Source organism: Theropithecus gelada, chromosome 1 (genome assembly GCF_003255815.1).
Source record: "Theropithecus gelada isolate Dixy chromosome 1, Tgel_1.0, whole genome shotgun sequence".
Taxonomy (NCBI): domain Eukaryota; kingdom Metazoa; phylum Chordata; class Mammalia; order Primates; family Cercopithecidae; genus Theropithecus; species Theropithecus gelada.
In genome coordinates this window covers 215,780,108-215,796,618 of record NC_037668.1, presented here as the reverse complement: position 1 = coordinate 215,796,618, position 16,511 = coordinate 215,780,108, and the positions used below count along the sequence as shown (strand labels likewise).

At 46.3% G+C, this 16,511-nt stretch overlaps 1 pseudogene; it reads left to right on the top strand.

Moving 5' to 3' along the window:
* Positions 1-8,517: 8,517 nt before the first annotated feature.
* On the top strand, positions 8,518-12,886 carry LOC112635011 (annotated as a pseudogene).
* Positions 12,887-16,511: the final 3,625 nt, after the last annotated feature.

Below are 16,511 nucleotides of genomic sequence, written 5' to 3'. Positions count from 1 at the left end.
ACTGGAGGTCAGCAAACTACTGCCTACGGGCCATTTGCCTTGGGGTCTATTTTTATAAATAAAGTATTACTGGAATGTAGCCAGACCCACTGGGTAACTATTGTCTCTGGCTGCTTTTGTGCTACAGTGACAGCGTTGAGTAGCTGCCACAGAGACCATAAAATCTGCAAAGCCTAAGATATTTACTATCTGACCTTTTACAGAAAAAGATTGCTGACCTCTGTTCTAGGTTTACAGTAATAGTTCTATCAAGATATCCTGGGGAATAAATCACAATAGAAAGGGTCTTTTAGGGCTGGATGCAGTGGCTCATATCTGTAATCCCAGCACTTTGGGAGACCGAGGCAGGTGGATCACCTGAGGTCAGGAGTTCGAGACTAGCCTGGCCAACATGGCAAAACCCCATCTCTACTAAAAATACAAAAATTAACCAGGCATGGTGGCATGTGACTGTAGTCTCAGCTACTTGGAAGGTGAGGCAGTAGAATCACTTGAACCTGGAAGGTGGAGGTTGCAGTGAGCTGAGATCGCGCCACTGCACTCCAGCCTGGGTGACAGAGCTAGACTCTGTCAAAAAAAAAAGAAAAGAAAGAAAGAGAGAGAGAAGAAAGAAAGAAAGAAAGAAAGAAAGAAAGAAAGAAAGAAAGAAAGAAAGAAAGAAAGAAAGAAAGGAAGGAAGGAAGGAAGGAAGGAAGGAAGGAAGGAAGGAAGGAAGGAAGGAAGGAAGGAAGGAAGGAAGGGAGGGAAAAGGAAGGAAGGAAGGAAGAAAGAGAAAAGGAAGGAAGGAAGGAAGGAAGGAAGGAAGGAAGGAAGGAAGGAAGGAAGGAAGGAAGGAAGGAAGGAAGGGAAAGAGAAGAAGAAAAGAGAAAAGAAAAGAAAAGAAGGAAAGAAAGAAAGAAGGAAAAGAAGAAAGAAAGAGTCTTTGTGTTGTTGTTTTGGTCCCGCATGAGACCAGAAGAAAAGCATTGCCAAATCTACTGGGCTTGCCGACTTCTGTACTGCCAAGCCCTTGCCTGGAGGAGTTAATACAGGCAGAGTTCTTCACAACTCAAAAGGCCTTCTTAGTCTCACAAGTATCTTCAATATCCCCTCACCTTTCCTTTGCTGCTAAACTACATACAGGTCGTTTATGTAGGTGTTTTGTTTGTTTGTTTGTTTGACATGGAGCCTCGCTCTGTCACCCAGGCTGGAGTGCAGTGGCGTGATCTTGGCTCACTGCAAGCTCTGCCTCTTGGGTTCACGCCATTCTCCTGCCTCAGCCTCCTGAGTAGCTGGGACTACAGGGGCCCGCCACCACACCTAGCTAATTTTTTGTATTTTTTAGTAGACTTGGGGTTTCACTGTGTTAGCCAGGATGGTCTCGATCTCCTGACCTCGTGATGCACCCGCCTCGGCCTCCTAAAGCGCCTCGGCCTCCTAAAGCGCTGGGATTACAGGCGTGAGCCACCGCACCCGGCTGTAGGTGTTTTTTTATAAGTTGATGTGTCAGTTATGTTGGCTGTATTGTATTTAATATTTTTCTTTTCTTTTTTGAGACAGGTTCTCACACTGTCGCCCAGGCTGCAGTGCAGTGGTGGGATCACAGCTCCGTGCTGGGACTACAGGTGCATGCCACAACACCCAGCTAACTTTTTTTTTTTTTTTTGTAGAGACAAGGTTTTGCCATGTGCCCAGGCTGGTCTTGAACTCCTGGGCTCAAGTGATTCTCCCACCTTGGCCTCCCAAAGTGCCAGGATTACAGGCATGAGCCACTGCACCTGGTGAGAGGGTTTTTATTTTTTATTTTTTTAATTAAAAATTTTTTTTTAGGCCGGGTGTGGTGGCTCAAGCCTGTAATCCCAGCACTTTGGGAGGCCGAGGCGGGTGGATCACAAGGTCAGGAGATCAAGACCATCCAGGCTAACATGGTGAAACCCCGTCTCTACTAAAAATACAAAAAACTAGCCGGGCGTGGTGGCGAGCGCCTGTAGTCCCAGCTACTCGGAGGCTGAGGCGGGAGAATGGCGTGAACCCGGGAGGTGGAGCTTGCAGTGAGCTGAGATTGCGCCACTGCACTCCAGCCTGGGTGACAGATCGAGACTCCGTCTCAAAAAAAAAAAAAAAAAAAATTTTTTTAGAGCCAGAGTCTCACTCTGTCGCCCAGGTTGGAGTGCAGTGGCATGATCTCGGCTCACTGCAACCTCCGCTTCCTGGATTCAAGTGATTCTCATGCCTCTGCCTCCTGAGTAGCTGGGATTATAGGCACGCACCACCACACTCAGCTAATTTTTTGTATTTTCAGTAGAGACAGGGTTTCGCCATGTTGGCCAGGCTAGTCTCAAACTCCTGAGGTCAGGCAATCCGCCTACCTCAGGCTCCCAAAGTGCTAGGATTACAGGCATGAGCCACCGTACTTGGCCAAGTTTTTAAATTTTTTGTTTATTATTATTATTATTTTTAGAGACAGGGTCTCACTTTGTCATCCAGGCTGGAATGCAGTGGCACAATCATAGCTTACTGCAGCCTCAGATTCCTGGGCTCAGGTGATTCTCCCACCTCAGCCTCCTGAATAGCTAGGACTACAAGTGTGTGCAACTATGCCCAGCGAATTAAAAAAAAAAAAAAAAAGTATAGAGTTGAGGTCTTGCTATATTGCCCAGGTTTGTCTTGAACTCCTGGCCTCAAGAAATCCTCCTGCTCTGCCTCCCAAAGTGCTGAGATTACAGGCATGAGCCCACCACATCTTGCCTGTATGGGAGATTTCTAAGCGTCTATTGTTTTCTTTCACAGACAAAAGAAGCTAGTTCAGGCTGGGCCCAGTGGCTCACACCTGTAATCCCAGCACTTTGAGAGGCCAAGGAGGGCCAATTACTTGAGGTCAGAAGTTCGAGACCAGCCTAGCCAACATGGTGAAACTCATCTCTACCAAAAATACAAAAATTAGCTAGGCATGGTGATGCATACCTGTAATCCCAGCTACTTGGGAGTCTGAGGCAGGAGAATTGCTTGACCCCTGGAGGGTGGAGGTTGCAGTGAGCCAAGAACAGAGAGCCATTGCTCTCCAGCCTAGGTGACAAGAGCGAAACTCCATCTCAATGAAAAAGTGACTTGATATCAAGAGAAGGATGCAGGCTGGGCATGGTGACTCATGCCTGTAATCCCAGCACTTTGGGAGGCAGAGGCAGGAGGATTGCTTGAGGCTAGGAGTTCAAGACCAGCCTGGGCAACATAGTGAGACCCCATCTCTAAAGAAAAAAAAATTATTTAAAAGAAGTTTTAAAAGGAGAGGGATGCTCTCAATAGGAGACAGAAGTTTTCAAATACTGAAAACGACCAGCCCCAGATGTAAAACAAAATGGACAGTGTCTTGTGGATTTAAATGACATGGTCCCTTCTAAGTGCCATATTTTCTGGGAACCGCCCCTTGCTTTGGCCCTCAAAGATGTTGCAATGGTTTTGCATGCCACATTCTGACATTTCACGAGCTGGCCCTACTCCGTGGCTCATTCTGTCTGGCCCATGGCCTGTTTCCCTCACATTTTGACGTCATTGCTCAAGATGCTTCCTCTCTTGCCTAGAGTGTGCGCCCTCTAGGGATGAGCTCCTTCCGCTAGTTTTTCAAGGTTCAAGGCACTGTCTTGGCTTGGTTACGTGCTCCTTCCATTTTACTCAGTGTTTATTTAGGATCTACAATGGCCCTCGAACTCTTAGTCAGTGTTCACTAAGTCCTTGAAAGAGTTTATGTACGTTTGTTTGTATGTATGTATTTTTAGAGACAGGGGTCGGGTGCGGTGGCCCACGCCTGTAATCCCAGCACTTTGGGACGCTGAAGCAGGTGCATCACTTGAGGTCATGGGTTTGGGAACAGCCTGGCCAACATGGTGAAACCCCGTCTCTACTAAAAATACAAAAATTAGCCAGGCGTGGTGGCACATGCCTATAGTCCCAGCTACTTAGGAGGCTGAGGCAGGAGAATCGCTTGAACCCGGGAGGCAGAGGTTGCAATGAGCCGATATCGTGCCATTGCACTCCAGCCTGGGTGACAGAGCGAGACTCAGTCTAAAAAAAAAACCAGAGATGGGAGCCTCACTTTGTTGCCCCAGGCTGGTCTTGAACTCCAAGACTCAAGAGATCTTTCTGCCTCAGCCTTCCAAAGTGTTGAGATTGTAGGCGTGAGCCTCCATGCCTGCTCTCAAAAATATTTATTAATATTATTATTATTCAAAATTTTAAAGACAAAAAACCTGAGATTTAAAAAAGCCAAGTAATTTTCCTAAAGGCACAAAATCAGTAATCCTGCAGATGAGATTCAGACTTGTATCATCCTACGTGCCAAATACCATGTAGGCCAGACACCAAAAAAGATTATTTGTTGTTTATCTGAAATTTGAATTGAACTAGGGTGTCCTGTATTTTTGCTTTTTAAATCTGGCAACTCTGTGTGTGCCCAAGAGTGGGCTGTGGATGGCCCCATCCCTTAGGAGTCTAACTCTTCCTTACACAAATTTTTAAACAAATGAAATTGCCAGGTGAGGTGGCTCATGCCTGTCATCCCAGCACTTTGGGAGGCTAAAGCGGGTGGATCACTTGAGGTCAGGAGTTCAAGACCAGCCTGGCCAACATGGTGAAACCCCATCTCTACTAAAAATACAAAAATTAGCTGGGCCGGTAGTAGGCACCTGTAATCCCAGCTACTCGGGAGGCTGAGGCACAAGAATCACTTGAACCTGGGAGGCAGAGGTTGCAGTGAGTGGTGATTGCACCATTGCCCTCTAGCCTGGGCAACAGAGTGAGACTGTCTCAAAAAAAAAAAAAACAAAACCAGGCCAGGCGCGGTGGCTCAAGCCTGTAATCCCAGCACTTTGGGAGGCCAAGATGGGCGGATCACGAGGTCAGGAGATCGTGACCATCCTGGCTAACACGGTGAAACCCTGTCTCTACTAAAAAATACAAAAAAACTAGCCAGGCGAGGTGGCGGGCACCTGTAGTCCCATCTCCTCGGGAGGCTGAGTCAGGAGAATGGCATAAACCCAGGAGGCAGAGCTTGCAGTGAGCTGAGATCCGGCCACTGCACTCCAGCCTGGGCGACAGAGCGAGACTCTGTCTCAAAACAAAACAAAACAAAACAAAAACAAAAACAAACAAACAAAAAACAAATGAAAATATACACCTAACTTTTGGGTCCTTATTTAAATTTTGGATAAACAGCAAATAATCATTATAACACAGTAAACAGGCTGGGCACAGTGGCTCACGCCTGTAATCTCAGCACTTAGGGAGACTGAGGTGGGCAGATCACTTGAGGCCAGGAGTTCAAGACCAGCCTGGCCAACATGGTGAAACCCCATCTCTACTAAAAATACAAAAATTAGTCAGGCACAGTGGCTCGTGCCTGTAATCCCAGCGACTTGGGAGACTGAGGCACGATAATTGCTTGAACCTGGGAGATGGAGGATGCAGTGAGCGGGGATCACACCACTGCACTCTAGCCTGGGTGACAGAGAGAGACTCTGTCTCAAAACAAAAACAAAAGATAGTAAACATATTTTTCTTGACTTCTTCACATCTATTTTTCCAAACAGATTCTTGTTTATATGCAGATAACAAGGAGCTTGCTAAAATAGAAAAACACAGGTGAAGAAACCGAGAAACAATGCAGATGTCATAACTCATAGACCAAGACTTGGGATCAAAGCTCCTTTGAAGGGGTGGCCTGCCCCTCCACACCTGTGGGTGTTTCTCGTTAGGTGGAACGAGAGACTTGAGAAAAGAAATGAGACACAGAGAAAAAGTATAGAGAAAGAAAAAGTGGGCCCAGGGGACCAGCGCTCAGCTTACAGAGGACCCACTCCGGCGCTGGTCTCTGAGTTCCCTTAGTATTTATTGATAATTATCTTTACCATCTTAAAGATAAGGGAGTGGCAGGACAATAGGATCATTGTAGGGAGGAAATCAGTAGTAAGACATATGAACAAAAACCTCTGTGACATGAATAAGTTTAAAGGAAAATGCTGTGCCTTGAGATGCATATGCAAACATCTCCATAAACCTTTTAGCAGCATTGTTTCAGCCTATCACAAGGGGAGAAACCTTGGATAATACCTAGCTTTCCTAGGCAGAGGTCCCTGCGACCTTTGGCCATGTACGTGTCCCTGGGTAGTTGAAATTAAGAGAATGGTGATGACTTTTAACCAGCAAGCTGCCTTCAGGCACTTGTTTAACAAAGACACATCCTGCACAGCCCAAAATCCATTAAACCTTGAGTCACCGCAGCACATGTCTCTTGCAAGGACAAGGTTGGGGGTAGGGTCACAGATTAACAGCATCTCAAATACAGAACAAAATGGAGTCTCTTATGTCTACTTCTTTCTATATAGACACAGTAACAGGCTGATCTCTCTTTCTTTTCCCCACATCCTTCAGACAACGAACATAAAACAGATAATGTAGATCATGAAATTAGAACAAATAAAACAGCAAAGTAATGACTAAGAACAATGTTGCTGGTGATAACATGCTCAGATTTTCTGAGCCAGTTCTGAAGATCTTTCAGAAAATGTGGCTTTCAGGTTGGAACCTAAATAAATTACCTATGCAAATATGGGGTGGGGCAATGGTGTGGCTCCCAGAGTGGAGGGGTGTGGGTGTAGCGAAGTAGAAGAGGGCAGAGCTGCCCTTCCTTTTTTTTTTTTTTTTTTTTTTTTTTTTGGACTGAGTCTCGCTCTGTCTTTAGGGCTGGGTGTTGATCTCAGCTCAGTGCAACCTCCACCTCCTGGGTTCAAGCCATTCTCTGCCTCAGCCTTCCAAGTAGCTGGGATTACAGGCGCCTGTCACCACGCCTGGCTAATTTTTTGTATTTTTAGTAGAGATGGGGTTTCACCATCTTGGCCAGGCTGGTCTTGAACCCCTGACCTCGTGATCCACCTGTCTTGTTTTCCCAAAGTGCTGGGATTACAGGTGTGAGCCACTGCGCCCGGCCTGCACCGCCCCTACCTGCAACTTTTTTTTTTTTCAGGACTAATTACATTATTATTGGGTATTTGGTAAACTCCAAATCCCTTCTTTAAGAGAAGTCAAATCTCAGAGTATAGAGCTTTTGCACAAATGTAAAGAGATTTTCTTTTTGTTTTAAATTTTTTTCTTTTGAGACAGGGTCTTGCTCTGTTGCCCAGGCTGGAGTGCAGTGGTGCGATCTCAGCTCACTGCAACCTCCACCTCCCGGATTCAAGTGATTCTCCTGTCTCAGCCTCATGAGTAGCTGGAATTACAGAAGCACACCACTATGCCTGGCTAATTTTTGTATTTTTATTATAGTAGAGATGGGGTTTCACCATGTTGGCCAGGCTAGTTTTGAGCTCCTGGCCTCATGTGATCCGCCTGCCTCAACTGCCCAAAGTGCTGGGATTACAGGCATGAGCCACCCTGCCTGGCCCTCTATATGGTTTACCTTTCCATTTTTTTTTACATATTTTTATTTTTTGAGATGGAATTTTGCTCTTGTGGCCCAGGTTGGAGTGCAGTGGCATGATGTTAGCTCACTGCAACCTCCGCCTCCTGGGTTCAAGTGATTCTCTTGCCTCAGCCTCCTGAGTACCTGGGATTACAGGTGCATGCCACCACACCCAGCTAATTTTTTGTATTTTTAGTAGAAATGGAGTTTCATCATGTTGGCCAGGCTGAACTCCAACTCCTGACCTTAGGTGATCCACCCGCCTCAGCCTCCCAAAGTGTAGGGATTACAGGTGTGAGGCACTGCGCGTGGCCTCTGGTTTACTTTTTTTTTTTTTTTTTTTTTTTGAGACGGAGTCTCGCTGTCACCCAGGCTGGAGTGCAGTGGCTGGATCTCAGCTCACTGCAAGCTCTGCCTCCCGGGTTCACGCCATTCTCCTGCCTCAACCTCTCGAGTAGCTGGGACTACAGGCCCCCACCACCACGCCCGGCTAATTTTTTGTATTTTTAGTAGAGACGGGGTTTCATCGTGTTAGCCAGGATGGTCTCGATCTCCTGACCTTGTGATCCACCCGCCTTGGCCTCCCAAAGTTCTGGGATTATAGGCGTGAGCCACCGCGCCCAGCCTGGTTTACTTTTAACATAAAGTTTTTAGTTCTCAAGGGCAAAGGATGGAAGAATACACAATTTTACCCCTTACTGTGTGATCCGCAACATGGATAACAAAGCAGGTTGAGTTTAAGTGGAAACCAGAAGCATGCAGGTTTGGCCTGGCATGGTGGCTCACGCCTGTAATCCGAGCACTTTGGGAGGCTGAGGCGGGTGGATCACCTGAGGTCAGGAGTTCAAGGCCAACTTGGCCAACATGGTAAAATCCCATCTCTACTAAAAATATAAAAATTAGCCAGGCATGGTGGCGCATGCCTGTAATCCCAGCTACTCAGGAGACTGAGGCACAAAAATCCCCTGAACCTGAGAGGCAGAGGTTGCAGTGAGATGAGATTGCACCACTGCACTCCAGCGTGGGCGACAGAGCGAGACTCCGTCTCAAAAAATAAATAAGAGGGTGGGGTTGCCCATGACAGTAGCTGCACCACTAGAAAGATGGCAGAGGAAGAGCGAAGAAAAATCCCTTTGGTTCCAGAAAAGCTGCTAAAGAAGAGAAAGGTCTATCAAGCCCTCAAAGCCACCCCGGCAAAGCAGGCACTTTTAGCAAAGAAGGAGCAGAGGAAAGGAAAAGGGCCAGGGTTAAGCGACTGGAATCATTCCCACATGATTCCTGGTGGCAGAAACGCGACAAGGTGCGTCTCAGGCCACTAGAAGTGAAACCTCATGCCTTGGAATTGCCAGACAAACATTCCTGGGCCTTTGTTGTACACATCGAAAGGACTGATGGCGTGAGTTTACTGGTGCAGAGAACCACTGCAAGACTTCGCCTAAAGAAAATTTTTAGTGGTGTCTTTGTAAAAGTCACCCCCCAGAACCTAAAAATGATGCGTATAGTGGAACGTTATGTGACCTGGGGATTTCCAAATCTGAAGTCTGTCCGAGAATTCGTTTTGAAACGTGATCAAGCCAAGGTCAAGAATAAGACCATCCCTCTGACAGACAACACAGTGATCGAGGAGAACCTGGGGAAGTTTGGTGTCGTTTGCTTGGAAGACCTCATTCATGAAATTGCCTTCCCAGGGAAGCATTTCCAGGAGATCTCATGGTTCTTGTGCCCTTTCCACCTCTCAGTGGCCCGTCATGCTACAAAAAATAGAGTGGACTTCCTCAAGGAGATCAGCACACCTGGCTATCAGGGTGAACGCATCAATCAGCTCATCCACCAGCTGAACGAGACCCAGGTGTCAAACTGCGGTAAATTTTTATCAATGAAGTGGAAGCATGTGTTTTGTTGTTTGGGGAATTTTTATCAAGTGTCTTCAGAGAAGATTATTTCCTGCTTTATCTTCAAAAACTGGAAAGGAAGAGTCAAAGAAAAGACAGTAGCTGGCTGGGCGTGATGGCTCATGCCTGTAATCCCAACACTTTGGGAGGCTGAGGCGGGCGGATCACCTGAGGTTGGGAGTTGAAGACCAGCCTGACCAACAGGGAGAAATGCCGTCTCTACTAAAAATACAAAAATTAGCCAGGCATGGTGGCGTGTGCCTGTTATCCCAGCTACTCGGGAGGCTGAGGCAGGAGAATTGCCAGGCGGAGGTTGCAGTGAGCTGAGATCACGCCATTACACTCCAGCCTGGGCAACAAGCGAAAGTCCATCTCAAAGAAAAGAAAAGACAGTAGCTTACGTTTATGGCAAGCACCTCTCATCACAGTCCAGTTCCAAGGAAAAATTCCAGCGTTTTCTACATTGGGTGCTGCATCGTCTGAAATCAGCACATTCCGTGGAGGAAGGGTCCTGCTTTGTTGCATCTATCCTGGGGTTTAATGTCGGTAAATGAGTCACTCTAGCATGTACACAAGGCTCCCTAAGACTCCTGCAGCAGCTGACCAAGCCCAAGGACATAACTGAATCTGGAAAGTCCTGGGCCTTGTTTTGAAAAAAACTTGAAATACACATAGGAAGAAAGCCATGAAAGTAAATGCTCACTTGTCTCTGCAAAATAAATAAATAAATAAATAAATAATAAAAGTAAATAAATACTACTCCCCTATTCTTGAAACACTTCTTCTTTTTTTTCTCTCTTTTAAGAGATGGGGTTTTATGGTGTTGCCCAGTCAGGTCTTGAACTCTTGGGCTCAAACGATCCTCCTACCTCAGCTTCCCAAAGTGCCGGGATTCCAGGTGTGAGCTACCGCACTCGGCCAAAGCTCTTTTATGATTCCCAGTTGTACACTGGATAATCACTAGCATCCATGGTATGTTATGTGAGGTCCTCAATGAACTACCTGTCTGGACTCATTTCTTAGGACTCTACTTCTTATGCCAAAGCGACAGGCAGATTTTATCTGTGTTTAAGGACTCTCCTCAAGTTCACCTGGTACGCTGTGTCTGTAGCATGTTTTAGTGACTGCTGCTTCTTCATGTGGCTTTTCTTTTTTTGTACTTAACGTTCTTCAGAGGCTGGGCATGGTGGCGCACGTCTGTAATCCCAGCACTTTAGGAGGCTGAGATGGGAGGATTGCTTGAGTTCAGGAGCTTGAGACCAGCCTGGACAACATATGGAGACCTTGTCTCAATTTAAAAAAAAAAAAATTCCTCAGATGAAACCCTGAGAATTCCTGTTCTAACTAGCCCTCTTCCAAGGACATTCCCAATGAGCCTAAGAAAATTAAGCTCCCTGCCCCATATTTGCTCTGTAGAGAAATAGGTAAACACCAGCTGGGCATATCTGGCAACATTTTCAGCAATAAAAACAAAAGTTTGCGTTGTGAAAACCAGATTTATTTATTTGGATATGAGACTGGATGGGCCTTTGGAAATCTTTCTAAACCTCAGTGCCATTTTTAGCATCTTTTAGAGATGCAAACTAATTTCACTTGGTGGCACAGAAATGGATTATACGTGGCAGAGCCTGGGATGACTGATTTCCCTCCGTGGAATTGGCCTGTATTTGGGGTGCAGCTGACAGCTGCCGCACCTCCGCAAATACTGAGAATTCAAAACAGCTTTGCCCAGAGCAGAGGTCCAGAAACTTTTTCTGGAAAGGGCAAAATCGTAAATATTTTAGATTCAAAGTTGTCTGCCACCATTCACCAACTCTGCCATTGTAGTTCAAAAGCAGCCAGAGACAATAAGTAAATAAATGGCTGTGGGATCAAATTATCTTTATGAATACAGAAATTTGAATTTAAACTTTCTCACGTGTCCTGAAATGTTATTTTTCTTTTGTTTCTTCCCAATCATTTGAAAATGCAAAAAGCATTCTTAGAGAGCTGTACAGAAATATGTAACGGGTGGATTTGGGCCATGGGGCACAGTTTGCTGACCTCAACTGGATCAATGATGACTCTGAAACATCAGCACTCATCAGCACCCGCTTGGAGGGCTTATTTCATTTATTTATTTATTTGAAGCCTAAACTCATAGAATTGGAGGACTTTTTTTTTTTTTTTTTTTTTTTTGAGATGGAGTCTCACTCTGTCGCCCAGGCTGGAGTGCAGTGAGGCGATCTCAGCTCACTGCAAGCTGTGCCTCCTGAGTTTACGCCATTCTCCTGCCTCAGCCTCCCCAGTAGCCGGGACTACAGGTGCCCGCCACCTTGCCCAGCTAGTTTTTTGTATTTTTTAGTAGAGACGGGGTTTCACCGTGTTAGCCAGGATGGTCTCGATCTCCTGACCTCGTGATCCGCCCGTCTCGGCCTCCCAAAGTGCTGGGATTACAGGCTTGAGCCACTGCGCCCGGCCTAGAGGACTTATTTTAATCAAGATTGCCAGGCCTCACCCTAAGGGTGACTTTCTGAGTCAGAATGTCTAAGACACAAGTCCCCAACCCCCAGGCCACGGACCTGTAACCGTGAGTGTCCTGTTAGGAACCAGGCCGGACCGCGGGAGGTGAGTGGCAGGCGAGTGAGCATTGTGGCCAGAGCTCCGGTCAGACCAGGGGCGGCATTACATTCTCACAGGAGCGCGAATCCTATCTTGAACTGCAATGCGAAGGATCTAGGCTACACGCTCCTCGTGAGATTCTGATGCCTGATGATCTCAGGGGGAGCAATTTCATCCCCCATCCCACCACCTCTGCCCTCGGACCGGATTTTGTCTTCCACAGAACTGGCCCTGGTGTCGAAAACATTGGGGGTCACTGATTTAGGGTGTAGAGTGGAGCTGGAACGGCATTCCCGCCACCGCCCCCATAACCATTTCATTCACAGCAGCAAGGGCCTGAACATTTTTAACACAGTTCCAGGTGACCTGTTGCTACAGGCCTGTCCTAGAACTCTTCTTTTTTTTTTTTGAGACAGAGTCTCACTCCGTTGCCCAGGCTGGAGTGCAGTGGTGGGATCTTGGCTCACTGCAACCTCTGCCTCCCAGGTTCAAGCAATTCTCATGCCTCAGCCTCCCAGGTAGGGGGAACTACAGGCACCTGCCACGATGCCCGGCTTATTTTTTGTATTTTAGTAGAGACAAGGTTTCGCCTTGTTGCCCAGAATGGTCTCAAACTCCTGAGCTCAGACAATCCACCCGGCTTGGCCTCCCAAAGTGCTAGGCATGAGCCACTGTGCCCGGCCTGGCCTAGACCTCTGCAAAGACTGCTGTCTTGTTTCATTCAACAGCTTGAGGTTCCAGCCTCAATGACAGTCACATTGTATAAGGAATGATCCTTCATCAGCTGTGGCTGTGGTACAGAAAGTCAGGGCTGGGCCTCCATCAGAGGGGACTTGGAGCGAGAGGGAAGCCAGACAAAAAGAAGTATTCCCATCCAGGCAAGCAGCAGGTCCAGAAAGAGAATAAGAAGTCAATGCTGGAGCAGCTTGAGTCCTCTAGGAATGCCAGTGAATCAACCACCTAACTCTGGCCTGGGATTGGGTCCTGGCTCTGGGTTCAAGGCAGCCTCAGCTCAATGTGCTGGAGGGTCAGGAGCAGGCTCTGTAAGGGGAGCGCCTGGGATATGTGTGGGGCCAGGAATAATCTCTCCATGACCTTTGCAAAAACTTTCTTCACCAGAAACAAGGAAAACCAAGATTGTGAAAACAGAATCTAAGTGGAGTTTCACAATTGCGCCCAGGCTGGAATGCAATGGTGTGATCTCGGCTCACTGCAACCTCCGCCTCCTAGGTTCAAGCGATTCTCCTGCCTCAGCTTTCCAAGTAGCTGGGATTACAGGTGTGTGCTAATTTTGTATTTGTAGTAGAGATGGGGTTTTTCCACATTGGTCAGGCTGGTCTTGAACTCCTGACCTCAGGTGATCCGCCTGCCTCGGCCTCCCAAAGTGTTGGAATTACAGGCGTGAGCCACCACACCTGGCCAAGATTGTTTTTAAATTGTGTTTGTTGTTTAAAAAAAAAAAGTTAACTGGGCATGGTGGTGGGTGCCTATAATCCCAGCTACTTGAGAAGCTGAGACAGGAGGATCGCTTGAACCCAGGAAGCGGAGTTTGCAGTGAGCTGAAATCCAGCCATTACACTCTAGCCTGGGTGACAGAGCAAGACTCTGAGTCAAACAAATAAACAAACAAAAAACCAAAGGTAAATTGTGTTCGATGTATGCTTTACTTCATGATCATTTTGTGTTGCAAAAGTGCTTTCACAGTGGTATGGGAGCCAGGGCTCTGTGTATCTGATTCTCAGGGCAGCCATGTGGCGGTGGGACCTGACCAATCCCTCCATGATCCAGGCTCCCATTACTATTATTAGGGAGGAAAAACGTTTCCTCTGCTTTCTTAGGTCCAGAGTCTGGGGATCTGCAAAAAAATTAACCAAAAAAAACAGCTCAACAGGAGAAAAATAACATCATTTTTATTAATGTTTACAAGTACTGCATGAAAGTTCACAAAAAGAAATGAAACTTGAAAAAGCAATTAGGCTCTGGGAATTTTATGCCATTTTATCAAAAGAAAGGAGATCCAGGTGCAGTGAGTGGTTCATGCCTGTAATCTCAGCACTTTGGGAGGCTGAGGTGAGAGAACTGTTTGAGCCCAGGAGGTTGAGATCAACCTGGACAACACAGCAAGATCTCTCTCTCTTTTTTTTTTTTTCTTTTTTTTTTTTTTGAGACAGAGTCTTACTCTGTTGGCCAGGCTGGAGTGCAGTGGTGTGATCTCAGCTCACTGCAACCTCCACCTCCTGGGTTCAAGCAATTCTTGTGCCTCAGCCTCCCAAGTAGGTAGGACTACAGGCACAAGCCAGCACACCTGGCTAATTTTTGTATTTTTTGTAGAGACAGGGTTTCACCATTTTGGCCAAGCTGGTCTTGAACTCCTGACCTTGTGATCCACTCCCCCCGCCACCTTTGCCTCCCAAAGTGCTGGGATTACAAGCGTGAGCCACTGCACCCGACCAGCACAGCAAGATCTTACTTCTACCAAAAACAAGAAAAAGAAATTAACCAGGCTCACAGTCAGTGTGCCTGTAGTCCCAGCTACTCAGGAGGCTGAGGTGGGAGGATCCCCTGAGCCCAGGAGTTAGAGGTTGCAGTGAGCTATAATCACACCACTGCAATCCAGTCTAGATGACAGAGCAAGTCCCTCTCTGGAAAAAAAAAAAAAAAAAAAAAGAAAAAGAAAAAGAGTTTGGGATTTGACAGAAAATAAATTACGGGGAAGTGACTAGGAAATAAATGGGGAGGCCAGTGAAAGACAAAGGCTATTCTAGTAAGGTATTTCTTTTTATGCAAATTTATCTCAGTGTTGACTCTTTTTCTCCAGTGGAGAGAGTAGCTCTTTGGGGAGGGGCGGGGGAAGCGCCCTCACACATAGAAATGTATGCCCTGCTTTTAGGTAGATAAGGGAAGGGCAAAGAACTCTTCCTCCATCTGTTAATTCTCAAGTGCCTTCAACTCAGAATAATCCTTATGCTGAGGCAGTGTATTTGGGGGCGACGTATCCTAAGCCCCTTCATTCCCATCATCACTGGTTTGGGAATTGGCTGGGACATGAATACTATTTTCCCCACTCCCTCTGTGCCTTTGGTAAAGTTACTTAACATCCTATATGCCTCAGAACCCGGGTGGCTCATGTCTGTAATCCCAGCACTTTGGGAAACCAAGGCAGGTGGATGATGAGGTCAGGTGTTGCAGACCAGCCTGGCCAACATGGTGAAACCCCATTTCTACTAAAAACACAAAAATTAGCTGGGCGTGGTGGTGCATGCTCATAGTCCCAGCTACTTGGGAGGCTGAGGCAAGAGAACTGCTTGAATACAGGATGTGGAGGTTGCAGTGAGCCAAGATCACACCACTGCACTCCAGTCTGGGAAACAGAGTGAAACTCTGTCTCAAAAAAAGAAAAAAAAATTATGTACTCAGCCAGTGTGGTGACTCATGCCTGTAATCCCAGCAATTTGGGAGGTTGAGGTGGGTGGATCACCTGAGGTCAGGAGTTCAAAACCAGCCTGACTAACATAGTGAAACCCTGTCTCTAGTAAAAATACAAAAATTAGCCGGGTGTGGTGGCAGGCCCCTGTAATCCCAGCTACCAGGGAGGCTGAGGCAGGAGGATTGCTTGAACCCAGGAGACAGAGGTTGCAGTGAGCTGAGTTCGCACCATTGTACTCCAGCCTGGGCAACAAGAGTGAAACTCTGTATCAAAAATAAAAATAAATAAATAAATAAATCATATACTCAAAGGGAATGAAATCAGCATCTCAAAGAGATATCTGCACTCCCACATTTATGGCAGCATTACTTCCATAGCCAAAATACAACAACTTGTGTTCACTGACAGATTAGATTTAAAAATGTGGGATGTATATGTATATGTGTATAGATTTTTTTCTTTATATGTACACAGTGGAATATTAGCCTTAAAACGAAGGAGATCCTGCTATGCATAACATGAATTAACCTAGAAGACATTATGCTGAGTTAAATAAGCCAGATACAGAAATAAAAATACTGCATGATTTGGCCAGGTGCGGTGGCTCAAGCCTTTAACTCCAGCACTTTGGGAGGCCGAGGTGGGCGGATCATGAGGTCAGAAGCTCGAGACCATCCTGGCCAATATGGTGAAACCCTGTCTCTGCTAAAAATACAAAAATTAGCAAGGTTTGGTGGCGCGTGCCTGTAATCCCAGCTACTCGGGAGGCTGAGGCAGGAGGATCACTTGAATCAGGGAGTCGGAAGTTGCTGTGAGCCCAGATCATACCACTCCAGCCTGGCGATAGAGCGAGACTCAGTCTCAATAAATAAAATAAAATAAAATAAGATAAAATAAAATAAAATACTACATGATTTCTTTTATACATGGCATGTGAAAGAAGTTTCATACATAGAAAAAGAATAGAATGAATGGTGGTTACCAGTATAATGGCAGGACTGGGATTTGGGGGAAGAATGGGGAACTGTAGATCAAGGGGTACAAAGTTGCAGTTATGTTGAATGGATGTCTAGGAATCTAGTGTACAGCTTAAGGACTATTGTTAATATTGCATTATATGCTGGAAATTTGCTAAGAGAGTAAATTACTGTAATAATCATTT